Source organism: Galeopterus variegatus, unplaced genomic scaffold, assembly GCF_000696425.1.
Source record: "Galeopterus variegatus unplaced genomic scaffold, G_variegatus-3.0.2 Scaffold2508, whole genome shotgun sequence".
NCBI classification, from domain to species: Eukaryota; Metazoa; Chordata; class Mammalia; order Dermoptera; family Cynocephalidae; genus Galeopterus; species Galeopterus variegatus.
The window spans coordinates 259,915-268,462 of NW_007728619.1; the positions used below are offsets into that span (position 1 = coordinate 259,915).

An 8,548-nucleotide genomic window follows, 5' to 3' on the forward strand; every position below is an offset into this window, starting at 1 on the left:
CCAAGGGTTCAGATCCCATGTAGAGACCGGTCCGCTCACTGGTTGAGCGCGGTGCGGGCGCGACACCGAGGGTTGCAATCCCGTTGCCGGTCGCGGTGCAGGCGCGACACTGAGGGTTGCAATCCCGTTACCGGTCACAAAAAAAGACAAAAAGGGGGGGGGGGAAGACAAAGACAAGTGGCCACAACAAATTTCCAAACAATTCCAAACCAAAGGACCCGACGATGTCTCGTGGGAGTCCTGGACTTGGGAAGTAGTGCTGCGTCCAGCCCTCCACAAAGTCCCTAAATCAGAGCTCTGATACCCAAATGCAAAACAAGACTCACAACTATATAAACTCACAAGGTTAATATAAAGACAAACACAAAGATAATACACAAGTTTGGCCACCAAGGGAGGCCCCCAAGTGGACCACAGCGACGTCTTGCTGGGTCCAGGGAAGAGGCATTGCAACTGTGTCCAGTCTGGCCTGATCCCCACCAAAAGAGTCAACTCACCCAAATCTAGAGGTGCTGGAAAATCCTAAGCTGGCCAGCAGAAGATCTTGTGCCTCCAGGGCTGAGGAACATCTTTTCAGGAGCTCCCCCCTAGAGATTTTGTAGTGTGGGGAAAAATCCCCAGCATTGTGGGGTTGGTCCCCGAGGGGTAATGGTGATCCCAGATGAGCCCCCAAATGTTATAGGCATTGGGAGAAATCACCCTCAGATACTGATACAGAAAAAAAATAAAACTTTATTGCCAGCACCTGGGACCACACTAGCCAATTCAGGATGTGGCCCAAGCCGTTTTTACTTTCAGTTTTTAAAGCTGCAAGCACAGCAACTCGGTTGCCCGATCACCGCGTTAGGAGTTATTAGCCAATGCAAGCAAGCCAACAGTACATAAGCTAATTTTGCAGTTAGCATGGCTCCTCCCAGCCCCTCCCACATTTTCCTGTTGGGGTTTTTCCCACCTGAGTTTACAAAATGGAGGAGTTTTCTTAAAATGGCGCCAGTCCCATCAACAGCAGAAACATCATTTCAATGGAAGTAACCAGGCCTTTCCCAAAACTTTCAACATGCAGACCTTGATCCCAGGCTTGCTGATCCTCATCATTGCCCTAGTTGGGCTGGTGGAAAATGAGGTTGTGCTCCAGCTCCTGGGCTTCTACATGTGCAGAAACACCTTCCCAGTCTACAGTCTCTTCCTGGCCAGGGTAGACTTCCTCTTTCTGCTTCTAGATTATAGATTACCTGCTGGAACTGATTACCACCTTCAATTCCATCTTTACCTCCATCCCCTGCTTCTATGTCACTATGCTAAGCCTTTCCTACTTCACGAGCCCGAGCATGGTCTGCGCCATTACTCCTGAGTGTTACTTGTCTGTCCTGTGGCTCATCTGGTACCACTGCCACTTCCAGAGACACAACTCAGATATTGCATGTGTCCTCTCAGCCCCATCCCTGTTGCTCAGCATCCTGGAATGGAACTACTGCAGCTTTGTTTTGGGGGCTCTAAATTTTGCTTGCCGTCAGACCTTTAGTTTCTTTATTACCATGCGGCTGATGTTCTTACATGTGTTCTCCTCTGGATGCAGCCTAATGCTGCTGGCCACATTTCTGTGTGGCTCCTAGGGGATGCAGCTGACTAGGCTCTATGTGACCATTCTGTTTCTGGTCCTGCTCTTCCTCTTTTATGGCCTGCCCAACAACACCCAATTTCTCTTGAGTTGTAGGTTCAAACTGATTAAAATTCATTCTTTTGCTTTGGTTGCATTGTGTTTATCCTGACCTGCTAACAGCTGCAGAAACCCATAATTTGCTTCTTTGTTGGCTCTTTAGGCAGCGTTGATATGAGAAGCCCCTCAGGCTGGGCCTCCAGAGGGCTCTGCAAGAATCTCCTGAGATGGATAAATGTGGAGGCCTCTTTCCTCAGAAAGCCTGGAGAGGTTGGAAAGTAGATGTGGGCAGTGATGAAGAGTTTCTGCCCTGGCCAGTCAGAGGTGACGTTGAGAGTCAACACTGCCCCGCCGTACTTGACAATTACCTGCTCCTTTCTCAGTCTTGTGCTTCTTAAGTGCCTCAGTTATTCCCCAGTCGCTTCAGATAGATTTATTTTTTTAATATGGGTTTTCTACTCAGAGAAAGCATTAGTCTAAAAGTAGAACATCTGTGTCCTTCTCTATGATACAAATAAACTTCTTATATTGTCTTCTCTGAATCTTTTCTCATTCAACACTTTTTACTTTTAGTTTTATTGCAATGGAAAGAAGTCCTATCCAAAACCATAAAACCCTGTTTTTAGTTTTTCTATATCTGCTGGTTTAGAAAGAGAAGATTCCTTATTTTTTTTCTCAGACTGTGCTCCCCTTGAGAATCACGTTCAGTTCTGTGATTGGGGCATTGCTCCAGGTAGAAATGCTCTAGATCTCATTGGGTTGTCTGTCATTTTAGGAAATGGTGTCCTTAGAGATAGATTCTCTGCCTGCATATGAACAGCCCAGAAAATCGGGCTTATGAAAAGTCCTCTGGAGGCATTTGTCCCTTACATCGTCGCAAGTTGGCCTTGGGTTCTAGCAATGAAAAATGTGATCTTTGCCCTTGAGAACTATTAAAGTGTTTAATTAGCTCTTTCCCTGACCAGTGTAGAGTCTAGAAATATGTGTCACCAGTTCCAGTTTGCCATTGCAACCTCAGTGTTGATTTTGAAATGGAAAGTATTTTGGAAACTATTATTAGATTACAGATTTATTGGTTTGGGGGAGATACCATTAAGTCTCAAGATTTTGTACTGATTGTTCTGGTTGTGACTTAGTCAATTTAATGGTCAGTTCTCCTGAGGAGCAGGATTGAAAACATCTTACCCTTCCATAATCATATCAGTTGTATTGATAAAGTTTAGGGTCAGTACAGAGTTCAGGACTATTCGGTGCCAGTGGTTACTCTTTCCACAAAGAACTCAAGCAGACAGAAGGTGCCACCATGAGATAGATGGTACAACAACACAGTGGGCTCTCTGCTGCTCACAGGCAGTGAGGCTGCTCCTCAGATTGACCCTCACAGAGGGGAGCTGATGGATGAACTCTGAGTACTCAGGAGATAGTGCAAAGTAGCTTGAAAACATAATCATCCATAGTTTTCAATTTTTCCAACCAAATATTTCAATCATTCTTATAACACAGTTCAGTATACAGAGCTCAGATATAGTGAATTCTTATAACATGTTGCCTCAGCATCCATTTTAATTATAAGTTGGACTTCCTTATATCAGAAGCAGGGCTTAGTCACCCTTGACACAGTCAACAGGTCTCTGCCTCCTCCCAGTTCCTCAGTGTGGTCAATCCAGATATCTGCCTTGTACCTTCTTCCCCTGGGACAGCTAGATACAACCTACTTCACTCGCCCCACTGACCCCCGCACCCTGCATGGACCGCACAGATATGTCATACTGCTCGCCTCTCAGTCATGATGTGACTCCGTGGAACTCATGTCTGCTTGCTCTAAATCCACCATTTAGAACTCCCTGTGGGAAGTCTGATTGGGTAATGCCCTGAACCCCAATAAAGGCTTCACCCAACAGGTTCCCCTCTCTGTGTCTCATTCCACTGCTTGAGCATGTGTGTTCTGAACAGCTCCCGCTTCCTGCTGGCCCTGTGAGGGGTGCTTTCCTCTTTTCTCTGGAACCTGAAAGTAATAAACAGCTTCTTTAATTTCATGTGTTTTGGTGAGTTGCCTCCTCCATGTCTCACCTGACCAACGCACAAGAACCTAACTTCTTTCCTGGTCAGGGCTTTCCTAGAAAGTGGTTATTTTGGAAGGAATAAACTGGACACAGGTTAGAGAAGATCCACAGTGGTGTCTGCCAGTATAAACAAGTTTCCTGTGAGAGGGACACCTGGTTACTGGTCAGACATGAGGCCATCTGCCAGGATAAAGAAGAATCCCTTGAAAGGCACACTGTAAACATCCATGACCACCTCCCCTGGAGCTCCATCAGGGCAGGGCTAGAGTTTATAGTCACTCTCTTGAAAGAGATTTTAAGGCCAAATTAAAAAGAAAAAAATACAATATCAGGCTTCCTGACTATAGATCCAGTGCTCTCTCAGGTACAGCTCTCTGCTGAATCTTCGTCCTGTATTTACCCCCTTGATTTTGAAATGCCATAGTAGGGCATGGCTGTAGGTCAGAGCTTCCTTCGGGTGGGAAGAGGCAAGCAGACAGTGCTTGTAGTCTATATACCCAGCAAGGTGCATTTATGTAATGTCACAAATTCAGACTAGGGTTACTATGAGAGTCAGCATTGAAAGTCTTATGATTTCATCGGTTGAACACTTTTCACTAAAGACGTTGTCTATCATGAGAGCTCTGTGGTGAAAATCCAAAATGAGAGAGGGTGAGATGACTCCTCTTTAAATTAAATTCAACGTTTTATTCCTTACATAAAAATATAACTGTAAACCTTTTAATACCTTGATATAGATGATGTCTTGAAAGTTGGGTATCCAGTTATAAGAAGCTGTATTTTAAAATTCTGCAAGTTATACTGCACCCCTTCTGAAATGTATGCTCTGTAGTATTTTGATATTTAGATAAAACTTAGATTTTTTTAACATTCTGTTACACATGTGAGAGAACAATGCCCATCAATTTTGGAATCTCTGAAGAGCCACAGAGAGAGAAGCACTGTAGGGTTGGGCCATTGTTGTGTCTGTAGTTTTACTAATTCATTTTAAAATAAAAATTGGTGGCGAATATGACAAAATTTTAACATATGCTTAATTTTTAGGATGGGCATGTGAAAGTTTATTATATCATTTCCTGGCCTAAGTGCCTAGTTTACAGACTTCTCCAGCATCACCCTGACCTCATTCGTGGTGGCTCCAGTATCTATGTAGATGGTCAATCCATTTTCTCCATCTTCTAAACACCTCCTTTCTTAGCATTGCCATCCACCCCATTCTAACCACCCAGTCCTAAATTTTGACATCACCCACAACGGCATCACCTCCAAAGTCTCAGTTTCAAGATGGGACTGCCTTACCTCTGATTCCTTACCTCCGATTTGTACAATTATTTTCCCTAGTGCCTCAACTCCAATGACTCTCGCACACCATCCTGACCTCTAGTTTCTTGACCCCACATATCCCATTGACCATCATCTCTTCATCTCCATTGTTGCCATGTTAAGGTTCCATGATCCATTGTTATAATCACTACATTGCACACAGCCTCCATGCCTTTGCCACACTCCCTCTGCAAACTTGCCTGACAAAATCCCATCTGCTTAAATCCGTCTCTCACTCATTCTGTGTCTGTCCCTAGAGAGTTGAGTGTGGCTGGTATGTATGCTAACTTCTCTACATCTCACAAGGGGGGTCAATTTATCCAGTGGTTAACACAGATAAATTTTTTAAATAAAAATAAAAAGTTACTGTTCAAAGCTATAATCATAACTAAAAAAAGATTTAAGAACAAAACTAATGAATTGTTGCTTCTAGAGAATAAGATTCAGGAAGACTTTCACCTTTTATTTGATACACTTCTGTACTTTTTGGAAAGAAATCATAAACATGCTCACATTACTACTTTGATAAAGAAAAAGGGTGGGTCAGGCCACAGAGAGCCTTGAGTGATAAGTAAGGACGGTGTGCTTTATTCTTAGTTATAAAGCCTCCCAGCACAAGCTCGCATTGCTTGTCATTGCTGTTAATGCACACATTCAGCAGAAAAAGCTTTGGAACAACCATCACTTGTAGGGAAGGGAAACTGAAGGGGTGGAGATGGGCAGAGGTTGAGAGATAGGAGTAGAGTCAGACCAAATGTTGAAAAACATCTTGTGAGGGCTCGTGACTCAGAAGACACCACTCTCTCATTTGCCAGCAGGCCCCTGTATAGAAAATCACAGGGCTTTCCAGCATGTTGATAAGCCTCACTATAGCATTAGACTTCCCTCCAGCTACTGCAGGCACCTCTCCAGGCAAGAGAAGTGTCCTCTGGTGACTCTCAGTCCCAGAAGGCTCTTCCCTTCAGCATCGGTCAGCAGTCAGCTTGCTATCTCCAGCAAGAAGAATGGAGGAAAGGTTAGAGTTTACTGAGAACTTATTTCCAAAGCCATGGTTGTGTTTTTCCTCTTAGTCCATATCCACGTAACTCCACCTTGGAAAGGAGTATTCAGGGAGCCACAGGGGCTCCAGCAGGAAAAGACAGGAGACATGAAGCTCCTTCCTGGCAACTTTGGGAGCTGCAGGCTTGACCGGGAGATCTGAAATGTAAACCAGGACTGTTCTCCCTTATTGGGCAGTCTCACCATTCTCTCCTTCATCTCAGTCATGCTAATTTGCTGTCATGGTGAGTAATCTACTGCTTTCCTTAAGTTAGGAAGCAAATTAGGGCACATGTGCACTTTTCAAAGCTAACGTGCTGTGAATAACTCAGATTTCACTGATTTCCTTGCTTTTCAAAAGTTTTCCCCTTTGTATATCTGGTGGTGTCCTAGCATGAAATAGATGGCCGAAACGGGAATAATTAAGGAGACTTTAATTAAGGCACTATTTACAAAGATAGGCAGATTAAGGGAATATTAAAAGGGACGGTGAAACCCCAAAGGCAATTAGTTGGAAGGAGCTTTTACTACATCTAGGCTAAAGAAACAAGGGGAAGAAACTGTTACCAGAACTCAAGAGAAGGCTGTAGCTGTAGCTGTGATTGTAGGTACAGTTGTAACTGTAGGAAGGGTCAACAGATGGAGACTGTGTCATTAGGTAGGTAACGCTGGACTGTCAACTCATAGCAGGGAGAGAGCCAGGAGATAGATTAATAATCCCGATATCCTTCACATCCTGCCCTGCAATCTCCTGTCAGTGTTCTCCTTTGAACCTAAGAAGGAGACACAGGGGAAAGGAGCCCATCAATACCTTTCTGTACCCTACTGGAGTGCAAATCTGGGTAGAGAAGGATGGAAAGTAGACCTTGGTGACAAGTGGAGAACATTTACCACTTTATTATATCCACCAGGCAGTTTGTATTTCCTGGCACTTTCTCTATTGCAATGTGATGGGGTCAATTTATAATTGCTCCTCTTTGGTGTTTTTGTTTTTACCTCTTTGCACCTTTTTTTCTTTAGTGTAATGTTATTGGAATGATCGACTATCATTATAAATGTCTTGGAAAATGAATGTATTAAGAACAGGGAAAACATCTTATACATTTTTTCAGTTTATGAGCTAAACTTTTGATTTGGCTGCTCTTACAGAAACTTGTTAAAAGAGGAAAAAGAGAGAATTTTATTTGCCCTGAAATGGTCTAATAAATGGTGACTCCAAGGTTTTAGACATGAGAGCTCCTTCCAACTTGCTGCTCTCCCATTCCTGGAGAGTTGGCCTCATCTTAATGGTTCTTGATCACCTCCATACTTCTTGCCACATCAGCTTTCCAGCCAAAGTAGAACAGGAGAAGGCGAAGGGGAGGTCACATTTCTCCTACTAAAGGTACAATCCAGGAGTCCAGTTGGTGGGAATGTAAATTATTACAGCCATTATGGAAAACAGCATGAGGTTCCTCAAAAAATTAAAAACAAAACAACCATATGATGCAGCAACTCCGCCTCTGGGTATACATACAAAAGAAATGAAATCAGTATGGCAAAGAGATATCTGCCCTTCTGTGTTTATTGCAGCATTATTCACAAAATCCAAGATATGGAATGAACCTCTCGTGTCTACGGATAAAGAAAATTTAATACACACACACACACAGAATACTATTCAGCCTTTAAAAAGAAGGAATCCTTTCATTTGCCACAATGTGGATGATCCTGCAGGAAATAATGCTAAGTGAAATAGGCCGGGCACAGAAAGACAAATACTATATGATCTCCTTTATATGTGGAATCTAAAAAAGTTGAACTCATAGAAACAGAGTAAAATGGTGGTCACTGGAGGCTGGGAGTGGGGTGTAGAGATGCTGGTCAAAGTGTACAAAGTTTTAGTTTGACAGAATGAATAAATTCTAGGGATCTGTTTTTTTTTTAATCTTCCAAATTCTCTTACATAAATGCTTACTCAGGGAGTAATGTTAATAAAATGGTGAGATAAGACTTCCAAGCTCATCTCCACCCACAGAAACATCAAAAAGTAAGCAGAAACTGTCCAAACAAACTTTTTCAGAACTCTAGAAAATATTCAAATGTTTACAGAAACCAAGAGAATGCTGAATCAAGAAAAAGGCAACATGAAAATTGTAGAAAAGCTTTGTGGATTTTTCACTCACCCTTACTGAGTGGTGTGGAAGGATGTCAGTTTTGAGGGGAACCCAAAGCAGCCCTGTCACTTGGGCCCTATGACCCACAGATCCTGTGTTACTAAAGATGTCTGGGCTAGCAAAAGAGGATGTATGCAGCACTCATAACTGGCTGGTAGGAGTGTAAACTGGTGCAGCTACTGCATAAATGTTTGCCACTTCTTCAAAATGCTAAACATAAAGTGATCATATGACCCAGCAATCTTACAACTAAGCACATACCCAAGAACAATGAAAATATATGTCCACACAAAAACTTGTGCACAAATGTT

At 43.0% G+C, this 8,548-nt stretch overlaps 1 pseudogene; it reads left to right on the top strand.

Moving 5' to 3' along the window:
• The first annotated feature begins 1,057 nt into the window (after positions 1–1,057).
• LOC103598122 lies at positions 1,058–1,769 on the top strand (annotated as a pseudogene).
• Positions 1,770–8,548: the final 6,779 nt, after the last annotated feature.